General features: G+C 52.1%; 1 long non-coding RNA gene across 1 annotated transcript; it reads right to left on the bottom strand.

Moving 5' to 3' along the window:
* Positions 1–32: 32 nt before the first annotated feature.
* Positions 33–1514, bottom strand: LOC117876328. Its single transcript, XR_004645466.1, has 3 exons — positions 1405–1514; positions 1031–1095; positions 33–147 (listed from the first exon to the last, which is right to left on the bottom strand). It is a non-coding gene; the product is annotated as an uncharacterized LOC117876328 (long non-coding RNA).
* Positions 1515–12783: the final 11269 nt, after the last annotated feature.

The raw sequence follows: 12783 nt of genomic DNA, 5'->3' as shown, positions 1-12783 counted from the left end.
CCCTTGGTGCCGCTCCCGGGGCTGTCTCATACCTGCCAGGGTGTCCGGGATGCGCTGGCTCTGCTGGAGGCTCTGGTCCAGGAGAAAGCAGTAGCTGTTGATGTACATGTTCTCCCCACAGACCCGGTGCACTGTGGGGCCGCACACCTGGGGCACGAGAGAGGGATGGGATCACTGGGTGCCCCCTCAGAAGAGCACTGGGGGGTGACGGGAGTCTGCTCCCCCCCATGGATATGCAGGGAAAGGCCCCGCCGGGGCAGGGACTCCATGGGGCAAACAGGACTCCAGGACCCAGCACCTGCCTCCCAGAGAGAGAACGGGGGACAACACCTAGTTACCACGCTCCCTGCTATGGCCATGCCCAGTCACTGTCCCCAGAGTGACATCGCCCAATTACCCCCACCCTTCACAATGTCATCGCACAGTCACTGTCCCCATGGCGATGTTACCCGGTTACCCCCATCCCTCACAACATCACGTCTCAGTCACTATCTCCATGGCGATGTTCTCCTCCTCCCTGCTGTTTCAGTGCACTATTCTGTGTCCCACCATCCCCCAGACAAACATCACACCCTCGCTGTAGTCACACCATTGTTATCTAGTTACCATCTTCTGCACAAGGCCATGGCCCAGTCATTCTAGTGGTTAGCACCTGCCTACACACGCATTGTCATTCATCCCTCACCATGGTAACAAAGCTGTGTTCCGGTGATGGTGACATCATCCGGTGACCACCCTCTACTTGCCATCAGCGCACAGAGGTCTCGTTGTGGAAAGATCACCCACTCCTGTGATATCAGCCCATCCCCCGCCCCCGGTGGCACCCAGCCACGACAGCAGCACACAGGCACTCCAGTCCTGTAGTAACTTTACCCATCTGTCGTGTGGTGGGTGCACAGTCATCCCGCTCCCATTGCTGGGGGGAAGAGAATCCCGTGGAATTCCGGGGGACAGGGGCAGAGACTGACCCAACCCCCTGGATACAACCTACAGACCGCGCCGCTTCCACACCCCAAGGGGCGGTACCTACCAGAAGATTGGAGCCCCGGGCAGCCAGAGACAATCCGAGGGACATGTTCACGGCATCGGGGGGGCCTGAGAGGAGAAACACGCCAACACCAGGGTGAGAAACCTTGTCACTGGATATGTTTAGTCCTGCATATCTCTGAGTCATTTCACACCCCCTCTGCCTTGTGCATCCCCCCACACACACACACACACTGCGGGGAAGTGATGGCAAATTGTTGCATGGAAATTAGAACCCAGGAGTCCTGATTCCCAGCCTCCCCTGCTCTCACCCGCTAGACCCTACTCCCCTCTGAGACTTGGGGATGGAACCCAGGCGTCCTAGCTCCCAGACCCCCTGTGCTAACCCACTGGACCCCACAGCACAGGTGCCCCTACTCTGGATGGGGATCTCCTGGCAGCGTCTGGAGCCCGGGTCGCACTTGTAGACTTTGCCGGTTTCATTCACGTCTCCCGTCTGCAGCGGGGCCCCGACGATCAGCCTGTGGGGAGAGAGCAGCTCAGGGGACGTCCCGTCACCCCTGGGTGGTGGGGACCAGGCAGGGCAGCCCAGCCAGATGGGCCTCTCAGGGGTGGATATGAGGCACNTGAGATGCAGCTGCCTCTGGGGTGGGGGCTGTTCATACAGGGATGTATCACCCAGAACTGAGATCTCCAGCTGTTCATAAGGATCCTTCCCCTGGTGCTGAGATGCAACCACCTCTGGAGTGGGGAAGAGGGGCTGTTTATACAGGGATCCCATGCCTGGGACTGAGATGCAGCTACCTCTGAGGTGAGGCTTGGCAGGAGCGGACGCTGTAGCTAGTATAAACAGAGTTTATATCTGTGCCCCTTTTTCTTACAGCCTCGATTTCTCTCCCCGTCGGTCTCTATCTCTCACCAGCTCTTGCTCGTTTCTTACAAACACCGGGGGCTGATCTCTATATTTAAACTTCCCTTTCGTCTGCCCTCGAGAAAGGCAGATCTGGTGCATGCATGAGGCCCTTTCCAAACCCTGGATGCTGCACATCCGCAGCATCGCGGTTGTGGTCGTGGCACTTCCCTCCGACCAAAGCTGTTTGTGGTGATAAAAGAAAACATAAGCAGCTGCCCGTCTCAGACAAAGGGCAGCTGAGCGGGATATGCAAAGAGCTCTGCAAAGTGCAGACGAGCTAGAGAAAGGTCAGAGGTTTACGAGAGTGAGTGGAGGCGTACGTTAGCTGAGCTCCAGCTATTGATAACTAGAGCGGAGAGGGGACACAGTTTTGCAAAACTCACGAAAAGTTGCATCCGGGGCCCCATGATCATCATGTCTGAGCACCTCACAATGTTTACCAGAGTTACCCTCACACACTCCTGTGGGGGAAGGTAAATATCCCCATTGTACAGATGGAGAAACTGAGGCATGGACAAAGTGACTTGCCTGAGGTCACATAGGAAGTGTTAGCACAGCAGAGAATTGATTTTCTGTCTTCCATGTCCTCAAAATTCATAGGCATGATGGATTTAACTCATGGGTACTGGCAAATTCCCTTAGATGCTGATGCCCAGGAAAAAAATCTGCTTTCATAGTTTGTAGGAATTGAAGGTGTTGCCTTTTGGATTTAAAGAAGTCTGGCACAACCCTCATGATGCTTATTAACGAGGTGCTGCAGGGTTACAAACATCTGCCAAAGCCTATCTAGATGACTTGGCTATTTTCAGTAGCTCCTGGCAAGATCACTTGTACCATGTGGCATTGTGCTACAAGGCTGAGAGAAGCCAATCTCACTGTCAAGGTCTCCAAATGCAAGATGGGGTCTGCAGAGGTCTCCTACCTAGGACATAGGTTGGGCAATGGATTGTTCACTCTGGTTCATTAAGAGCAGAAACCATTAAAAGCCGCTTTTAAAACAAAGAAGCAACTCCCAGTCCTTTATTGGTCTGGCCAACTATTAACCTCTGTTTATAAAGGGATTTAGTGATATTGTGGCTCCCATAAGAGATCGTACGAAAAAGGGAAAACTGGACAAGGTAGTCTGGACAGAGGCCTGTGAAAAAAGTTTTCAGAATATAAAAGAAGTTTTATCTGTTTTAGTCCATCCTGATTTTAACAAACCATTCCTGGTGTGCACTGATGCTTCTACTATTGGATTTGGCGCAGCGCTGATGTAAAACAGAGTGGGGAGGCAAGAGACACCCCATTGCACACTGAAGCAAAAAAATGACATCCACTGACCAGAATTATGCTGTCATTGAAAAAGAGATCTATGCCATTGTCTGGGGTGTCAAGCAACTTAAACTGTATTTGTGTAACAAAAAAAATTCACTTTATTAAGGGATCATGCTCCTCTGAGATCTCAACACCTGGAAGACCGTCTGGCAGATAAAGACTTTGAACTAGGGAGATTGGTCCCAGGCTGGTAGCGAGTTCAGTCTGAGTACTGAGAACTGTGAGTTGCCTGTAACATCCAGTCGGGTGAGAATCTTATTCAAACCTTGCTTAGTCTGTTAAAGGTAGAATGTAGACTGCCAATTTATTTTTATTTCTTAGGTAACCAACTTTGATCTCTATGCCTGCTACTTATAATCACTTAAAATCTATCTTTCTGTGGTTAATAAATCTGTCCTATATTTTATCTAAAACAGTGTGATTTTGGTTGAAGTGCTTGGGGAATCTCAGCTCAGATTACAAAGGCTGGTGCGTGCCCACTCCAAAAAGAGGAGGGAACTAAGTAATGAGCTTATACTGGTCAGGCTTCTGATCAGTGCAAGATGGTACCGTTCTGGGGTGCAGGGCTGAAACTAGGGTGATTTGCTCGGCTTCTCTCTTATGATTCCTGAGTGGCATATAGTGGGGGGAGGGATAGCTGAGTGGTTTGAGCATTGGCCTGCTAAACCCAGGATTGTGAGTTCAATCCTTGAGGGGGCCACTTAGGGATCTGGGGCAAAAATCAGTACTTGGTCCTGCTAGTGAAGGCTGGGGGCTGGACACGATAACCTTTCGGGGTCCCTTCCAGCTCTACGAGATAGGTATAGATACATCTCCATACTCCTGAAACATACAGGGTGAAATTTAGAAATCTTCAGGGAAATGCTGGTCTGAGTAACGGGGAATATGTAAACAGGATGAAAGAGCTGATGGGAAAATGGGGAGGGGCAAAGGGGTTGAAAACTTGGACCTTGTTGCTCAGGAGAATTTCCTAATTATATGTAAAGGTGATGTGAAACAGTGCCTGTGGGACAAAAATGTGAGCACTGTGGATGAGATGGCTTCTCTAGCTGATGCCTTTGAGCAGAACTAAACACCTATTGAAAGTAAACTACAGAAAGAGGGGTTAAACCTGGTGGGAAGCCTGGTTCCCATTTTACCCCTGGGAAGAAAGAGGGTGTCTGGGAGGCTGGGCACTCACCTCCCCAAAACCATTCCTCTAATTTATTTTTATTTCTTAGGCAATCAACTTTCATCTTTATACCTGATACTTATAATCGCTTAAAATCTATCATTCTGTAGTTAAGAAATCTGTTCTATATTTTATCTAAAAGAGTGTGGGTTTGGTTGAAGTGCTTGGAGAATCTCCGCTCCGATTAGGAAGGCTGGCGCCTGTCCATTCTACACGGAGTGAGTGGAGCACTAAGTAATGAGTTTACACTGGCCAGGCTTCTGACCAGTGGAACGTGATACAGTTCTGGGGTGAAAGGTTGGAGAGCTGCAGGTAATTGGCTGGAGACTCTCTATTGATGGTTCATGAGTAAGGCAATGATTTAGTCATGGGTATTTTTAGTAAAAGTCATGGAGAAGTCAGGGGCAATAAACAAAAAGTCACAGCCCGTGACCTGTCTATGACTTATATTAAAAATACCCGTGATTAAATCTTGGGGGGGGGGGGGGCGGGGGAAGTGTGAGGGGGCGACTGCGGGGGGGGGGGCGGGGGGGGGGGGGGCTGCGGGGCGGGGGGGGGCACCTGGGGTCAGTGGCACCAGCTGCTGGGGTCGTGGACCGCAGCTGCTCCGGCCAGCCGGCCAGTGGTGAATATGGAAATTCCAGGATGCTACTTTGAGGTACTGAGTGTCACACTTCCCCCCCTTAGTTTACTGCAGAAGCGTTAATCACTGACTAATGCAGAGGCGGTGTGCCCAAGGTGCTCTTTAGGTTTTGACCACATAGCTCCCAAGTGTTTCTAAACACTGTACTGTTACCCACAGGTGCTTTTGCAAACTTCGGTGCACATTTTAACACTTTGTGGATCTGTCTAGTGATATCAAAAGTTAGCACGCGTGCCTCCTCTGAGTTGCTAGAGAACATCTCTTTGTGTCTGTGCACCATAGTTAGCCTTTCGGCTTTTCCAATTAGTGTTAACTCAATGCTGATATTAATGTTTTCTAGAGTGTAGGTAACTTGCATTTAGCCATCAATGCCACGAGGTGGTGTGCCTCAGTTTCCCCTTCCACATGGCAGACCAGGTTCATTATGGTTTCTCTGCTGTGCCAAGCTTCAAGCCTGTTTACCAGGAGTAGCTGAGAAGCAGCGTCACCATAGGGCTTCTTAACACAGGGTGTGTTCTTATTTACCATTCCTAGCATGTGAAAAAACTTGTCTCCACAATTGTGTATATTGCACCTTTTCAAGGGATTTACCATCAGAACCAAATTCTTTGTCATGAGACTTACCAGTAACATCAAATCTTTCATCACAGGTAGGCATTTCCAAGTACTTGTATCATACCGTGCCTTCTGTTTAGACAGTTTGGTTTGTTCAATACCCAAAGTGTCTTTCAACTTCTTCCTGAACCTTAGCATGTGTTCAGTTACTGGTTTTTCTTTCCTTCAGTGTCCCCTTTAGTACAGGTTCTCAATCCAATTGCATCTTTGGGGCTTTGGTACTCCAGGGTCTGGTGAGGCCAGGATGTAGGGGGATTCTGCATGTTCCTGGCCCTCTGTGGAGCTGTCTCCCAACCCCAGGGTTGTGCCCATGCAAAAAATCCATCTCCCCTCTTGGGGTTTCCCTGTGATCCCTGCTCCAGCACTGGGACCTTTCCCGCCCGCTTTTCCTAGAGGGTTGTGATCTTTGATCTCTGGGCTACGAGTGTCTACTCTTTGATCAGATGCACCTTTTCCCAACAGCCTTCCCCAAGCTGCTTTCTGTGTTTTACGAGCCCAGGGGAAGTCTCTCTCCTCCCTGCTAGCTGGGTGATTTGCATTCTCAGAAACAACCACGGCCTGGAAACTTCCTGGCCTCAACTCCTCTGTTATCACAGGCATGGGAACTGCATCTTGAATTAAAGAGACACAGTTACTTTCCACAAGCATATCAAGACCAAGGTCCTGAAGAACTGGGACCTGGATCGGGGTACCCTCCGTCACCTCTTTCTGTATCCCCGAGAGGTCAGCTGTGTGTCTGCTCCCCTCCAGGAAGTTGGTCACACAGTTCCCTCTCAAAACCTGAGCCACGGGCTGTGTGCCTGGGTGCACAGATGCTGCATCGGCCACTCTGTCCTGGGCATCCTCTCCCAAGTGACCAGTGAGGAGACATTCATGTGCTAGTATTCTTTCCCCACCTTCCTTCTCTGGGCCCCCTCTAGGACATCTCTCTGTGCTCTCTAGAGGGGGATCTATCCCTTGTTCAGCTGAAACGTGCTGGCAGCTAACAATCTGAACAGTTTTCTCACGGACAGGCACTACACCCCCTTCCCTTCCTGAGGTGGTGTTGCCTTCAGCGGCAGTGGAGGAGTCAACCACCGCCACACCTGTTTTTTCGCCCTGCTGCAAAGGAATTAAAGACTCTTTCCCTTTCCTTCAGCAGTTCCTGGGACTTTACCCTCTTCCTCAAGGGTCCCAGCATAATATCCCTTCTTGCTGTGCATAAACACCTTAACAGCCAGAGCTACGTGGAAAACATCATTCCCAATTAATACGTCAGTGGGTTATTTTCCACTACCCCCACCTTCAATCCACTTTCTAAACCCTCAGTTTCGATGTGTAATTTGGCCAAAGGCAAAAGAGTCCTGAAACCTCCTGCTAATAAAAGCTCTTCCATCTGTCCTGGCAATATGTCACCTTCTTGAATTATACTCCGCTTAACCACAGAAATTGCTGTATCTGTATCTTCCCATGCAAGGGATTTGCTGCCATTAGTCCTGACAGCCTTTCTACGCTCCCTGCCTGGTTCTGCGGCGGCTAACCCCACAAAACCAGTCTGAAACGTGGCAGGCGTCTGAGGCTTCTGAACTCAGGGCAGCAGCACTCCCATGGGCTATTTGCTGCCTGCTTGCTCCCAGCAGAGGGCATTTATTCCTCAAGTGGAGTTACAGTGATAGCAGCTTCTGAGCTCTTGTGTTTTCACAGGAGAGTTGGGATGGGGAATAGAGGAATGGTTTTGGGGAGGTGAGTGCCCAGTCTCCCAGCCACCCTCCTTCTTCCCAGGGGTAAAACAGGAACCCTGCTTCCCACCAGGTTTAAACCCTCTTTCTGTGGTTTACTTTCAATAGATGCCTGGACGTGCTGTAAGGCATGAGCTAGAGACACCATCTCGTCCACGTGTCCCCCTAGGCGCTGTTAACATCGTCTTTACATCTGCTTAGGAAATGCTCCTGAACAACACGGTCAAACGTTCGTTCAAAGCTTTCAACCCCATTGCCCCTCACCCATTTCCCCATCAAACCTTTCGTCTGGTTTGTGTATTCCCCATTCCTCGTACCAGCATTCCCCATTCATGTATTCCCCATTCCTCGTACCAGCATTCCCCATTCATGTATTCCCCATTCCTCGTACCAGTATTCCCCATTTATGTATTCCCCATTCCTCGTATCAGTATTCCCCATTTATGTATTCCCCATTCCTCATACCAGTATTCCCCATTTATGTATTCCCCATTCCTCGTACCAGTATTCCCCATTTATGTATTCCCCATTCCTCGTACCAGTATTTCTCTTCATATTGCTAAATGTCACCTTACATGTTTCAGGGGTACGCTGAAATCTGTTTCTTTGAGTTTACTATAATCTAAAACTGGGGTTCTCAAATGGGGGGTTGTGACCCCGAAGCGGGACATGAGGTTATTACATGGCGGGTCGCGAGCTGAGCCCTCTCTCCCAACCCGGGGTGTCCCTCGCACTCTGTGATGCTGTGTCAAGCCACAAACCTCTAACAGGCACTGCACTTACACAGCCATCCACAGGCAGGGACACACCCAGCTGAGTTACATGAATGATCTCTTAGCCTCTCATGAACCATCAATAGGGAGGCTCCAGCTAATTCCACCCAGTTCCCCAGTCATGCACCCCAGAACTGTGCTATCTTGCACTGGTCAGAAGCCTGGCCAATGTAAGCTCATTACCCACTCCACCTGTCCCTCAATGTGGAGAGGACACACACTCGCCTTTGTAAACTGAGCTGAGATGAGGATGCAAGCCCTAACAGTGGTGGAGCGTTCCACTACTGGGTCAGCAGGGAATCCAGCCACAATACGCTGACCTGGGTTCAGGCAGCAATGCAGACGGACTACAGTCAGCTGTCCCTGGGCTACTGCCTCCCCTCCCCTCGGGGTGTACCTGGATCCCGGGGTCATCCTCCATCTCACTGGGATATACAGTCAATGGTAATCCCAGCATCTCCTTGATGTCTGGAGTAGCTGGCAGCTCTGGACGCTTGGGTGAATCCTCAATGCAACAGTGGTCCTCCTCAGTGTCCCCCTACAGCAGTGTCCTCCTCAGTGTCCCCCTACAGCAGTGTCCTCCTCAGTGTCCCCCTACAGCAGCAGGGGAGACGTATCTGTCTCCCTCAGGAGCTCCAGCCCAAATGAGCTGCAGGGCCCGACTTTTGTAATTCTTCTCCTGCCCCCACGCTTCCAGCAGGGCGGGCGTGGCCTTCCTGGCTCTGCCCACGAGGAAGCAGATGGTGGTTCCTCGCTGTCAATCTTGGAGGGATGCCATGCCCCCTTGCTACACTATGAGTCTATGGAGGATAAGTCCATCAATAGCTATTAGCCAAGATGGTCAAGGATGCAACCCCATGCTCTGGGTGTCCCTAAACCTCTGACTGCCAGATGCTGGGACGGGATGACTGGGGATGGATCACTTGATAACTGCCCTGTTCTGTTCATGCCCTATGAAGAATCTGGTATCGGCCACTGTTGGAAGACAGGATACTGGGCTAGATGGACCATGGGTCTGATCCACTATACCCGTTCTTCTATTATTTAGCCCATGTTAAAAAGAATAAATGCACAGTTGTTTTGGTAAAAAGCGCTAGCGCCCCCACGCTTTGGAGCAGGCGCTTGCAAAATGGGAGGTGAGGTGGCCCCAGTCACACCCACCCAATTCTTTGCCAATCAGCCTCCCCTGCCCTGGAGTCTGCCTCCATGTGTCCCCTAGGTGGGGGCAACCCGGGTAGCACCCCAACATCTGCCCAGCCTACACTCGGCACCGTGCCAATGTGCCCCCACAACCCTGCGGGGAGAGAGCACAACGGTCTCCGGGGTCTTTCTGTGCTAAGCGTTCGGGCGCAGGCTCGCTGCGGAAGGAGGGGGCAGCTGGCTCTGGGGACTGAGGACTGAACAAAGGGGTGAGGAGAGGCCCAGTGGGGAGTTGTTCAGTGTGGGCTGCTGGAAGCAGGAGGTTCCCTGAACTGGGACAGAAGAGGGGTCAAACCATCCCCAAATACAGCGGGTGCATTTGTGGGCGGGAAAGGGGGATGTGGTGTGGCTCTGGGCCAGTGTGATCAGCAGTTCCACGGCATGCAGGAGGTACTAGGTGGGAGTGGGAGGAGTAAGGTGGGGGCACGCTCGGGGGAGGGGGAGGAACTGGTCAGGAAGAGGCAGGGTGGGGGCTTGGGAGAAGGGCTGGGATGGGTGTACGGCAGGGGTGGGGCAGGAGTGGGAAGAGGCGGAGAAGAGGTTGGGTAGGGGTGGGAGAAGGGCTGGGATGGGGGCAGGCATGGGGTGGGGCAGGGACTTGGGGGGAAGGGGGCGGGTGGGGGCGGGGCCTGGGGCGGAGCGGGAGGTTGAGCACTCCTGGGGCCCGGAGGAAGCTGGCACCTGTGGTGTCACAGATCCACAGGCCTGGTGCTCTCACACGGCTCTGGAACAGTCCCTGGGAGGAGCCCTTTGCGTGTCAGCCCTGCTTGGGTCACGCTCTCTCACTGGGGTGAGTCACTTGGCTTCACCACCTCCTGGGACTGAACCACGGAGCGTTCAGCACCCCTGCGACACACTGCGAGCTCCCTGCAGCGAGTCTGCCTGAGTTGGACACCTGAGAGAGACGTGTACCCCAAAGGGAGCAAAGCCGTGACCCCCACCTTCAGCAGCCGCAGTGACTCTTGGCCAGCACTGCAAAAACAGCGGGGTTATTAGCTGTCTGGAACGTAGCATAGAAACTCCGTGATCAGCCCAGGCAAGGCAGGTGAATAACTCCGAGAGCTTGGCTTTATTAGACGTTACCCTGTAGCACCGCGAGGCCCTGACTGAGGTGGGGACCCTGGTGCCGCACAGAGCCCAGCTGAGATCAAGGCAGCCCCATCACTCTGGGAGCGCCATCTTCACAGTGAGAGTCAAGCCATGCGCCAAACNAGAGACTATTTGGGGCCTATTTGAGCTCTGGATTCCCAGCTGCTCCCCGTCCCATCTCGGCCTTGAAAACCCGTTTCTAGAGCCCTAGGGCCAGTGTGGCCCCTCCCCCGGCTCTGGTACCTTCGATGGCGAAGATCTTCTCCTGCAGCTGGTTCTGGATGCCCTGGAGGGCGTCGAAATTGTCCACCCGGAAGACGTGCTCGTTGCTGGGCTGAGAGGCGATCTGCTGGAGCTCCTGTTGGGCAGCAGCGCTGAAGAAGGCCTGGCCGACCTTCATGGAGCAGAGGGAGGTACAGGGGACACCAGGGCATCAGCATCAGTCACAGCCGAGAGCCCTGGACCAACACCCGCCCGCCCTGAGCCCTGCTGGGCCCTCGAGAGGCACGGCTCAGCCAGCGCCATGTGCTGCTCTGGTGAGTGGGGGTTGGGGGGCCACTGGAGCAGCTTGGCACAAGTGTCACTGTGATGTGAGGAGAGGGGCCCTCGTGCCTGGAGTTATGGAGCCTGCCTCATTTCAGCACTGAGTTGTGTCGGTTGTATCAGCAGTGGGGCACAGGGGTTTTCTTGCCATGGGGATTGTCAGCACTCTGGGGCCCTGCATGACTCAATCTCCAAGGTGTAGTGAGGGATGAGTGCTGCAATGTCTCCAGGGGACACCTCAGGGGAAGTGGTGAAGGGCTGGGACCACCACGCTGGTCTAGGTGGGTTGTGTGCAGTTGGTTCAGAGGTGGAGTCTGGCCCCTCCCGGCCGCTGGGCCTGACTGAAGCAGCAGACAAACGTCGAACAAGATCCAATGGCTGGAAGCGGAATTTACACCCATTGAGTTGGGAAAGAAGGTGTCAGGTTTAACCATGAGGGGAATTAACCATTGGAGCAGCTCACCACGGGCCACGGTGGATTCTCCATCTCTGGTAATTTTTATCTCAAGACTGGCTGGTTTTCTAAAAGATCTGTTCTGGTTCCATCAGGGATTATTTGGGGCAGTTCTCTGGCCCGTGTTACACGGGAGATCAGACTAGATTATTGCAAAAGTCCTTTCTGGCCTGGGAATCTATGACTCTAAACCCGAGTTTTGCTTTGGCAAAGGGAAGGTGATGGGCCTGGCCCCCTAGTGCTCATGTGCTCTGCGCCCAGCGCTCTGTACATCTGTAAGGACCTGTGCGTGTTCCTGGTGTGCTGGGGCATGGCTGAAAGAGGGCAGAATTAAGGTTGTGAAGGTGTTTGCCTTAACTGTATTTCATGGATTTCAGAGGCCTAAGTGCAGCCGCTCTCCACGTTCGGGAAGGGCAGGAAACAACACTGGGAAAACTTAACTTTGCACTAAGGAAGTTAATGGAATAACTCAGCTTCCATTGTTCACGCTCAGTTCCATTGTTCAGGAGACACAATTACATTTTCCTTTACTGTCTTTCATTGGCCGTCTGTTTAATCAATGCTGATTCCCTTGACCACACCTCTTACGCAAATTCAGAGCATTCATGTGGGTTTTAGAGCACTTTCAAATGTGGCTCTTCACCTGGAAATTTTGATCTCAGGGCAAAAAAATCCAAAAGGAAACACTGCAGAATGACAGGAACATTAGCCAGTAGCAGGGATCAAACCCTCAGGGCACGGGACCAATTCAGGGTGAATGGCAACCTGCTGTCACCTTGAGCCACGTAAGTACCCTCTTGCTTCAAAAGAGCCCTAGATCTTGATGCTCATTTCTATCTCTTTGGCTCAGCAGTTTGATATGTGACATCCAGTGTCCGATGCCACGTCTACACTACCCGCTCGATCGGTGGGTAGTAATCAATCTATCGGGGATCGATTTATCGCGTCTAGTGTAGACACGATAAATCAATCCCCGATCACTCTGCCGTCGACTCTGGACCTCCAGCTCCGCAAGTGGCGGAAGCAGAGTCGACAGGGGAGCGGCGGCCGTTGATCCCGCACCGCGAGGATGCGAAGTAAGTAATTTTAAATCAATCTAAGATACGTCGACTTCAGCTACGCTATTCTCGCAGCTGAAGTTGCGTATCTTAGATCGATTGACCCCCAGTGTAGACCAGTCCTAAGATTAACAATCTGTTGAATACGTCTTCCCCAGAGGGGCAGTGGGTGCTGTGCATTAGCAGAGATAAACATCAAGTGACTGAGATCAGTTTGGGGAAGTTCAGAGCCACTTTTGGGATTCAGGTGTGTGCAAAAGAGAACTGGTGATTTTGCTGTTTAACTGGGGGGCTGTATCTCA

The sequence above is a fragment of the Trachemys scripta genome, chromosome 4 (assembly GCF_013100865.1).
Source record: "Trachemys scripta elegans isolate TJP31775 chromosome 4, CAS_Tse_1.0, whole genome shotgun sequence".
In the NCBI taxonomy this organism is placed as follows: Eukaryota; Metazoa; Chordata; order Testudines; family Emydidae; genus Trachemys; species Trachemys scripta.
This window is presented reverse-complemented; position numbering and strand designations above follow the sequence as displayed.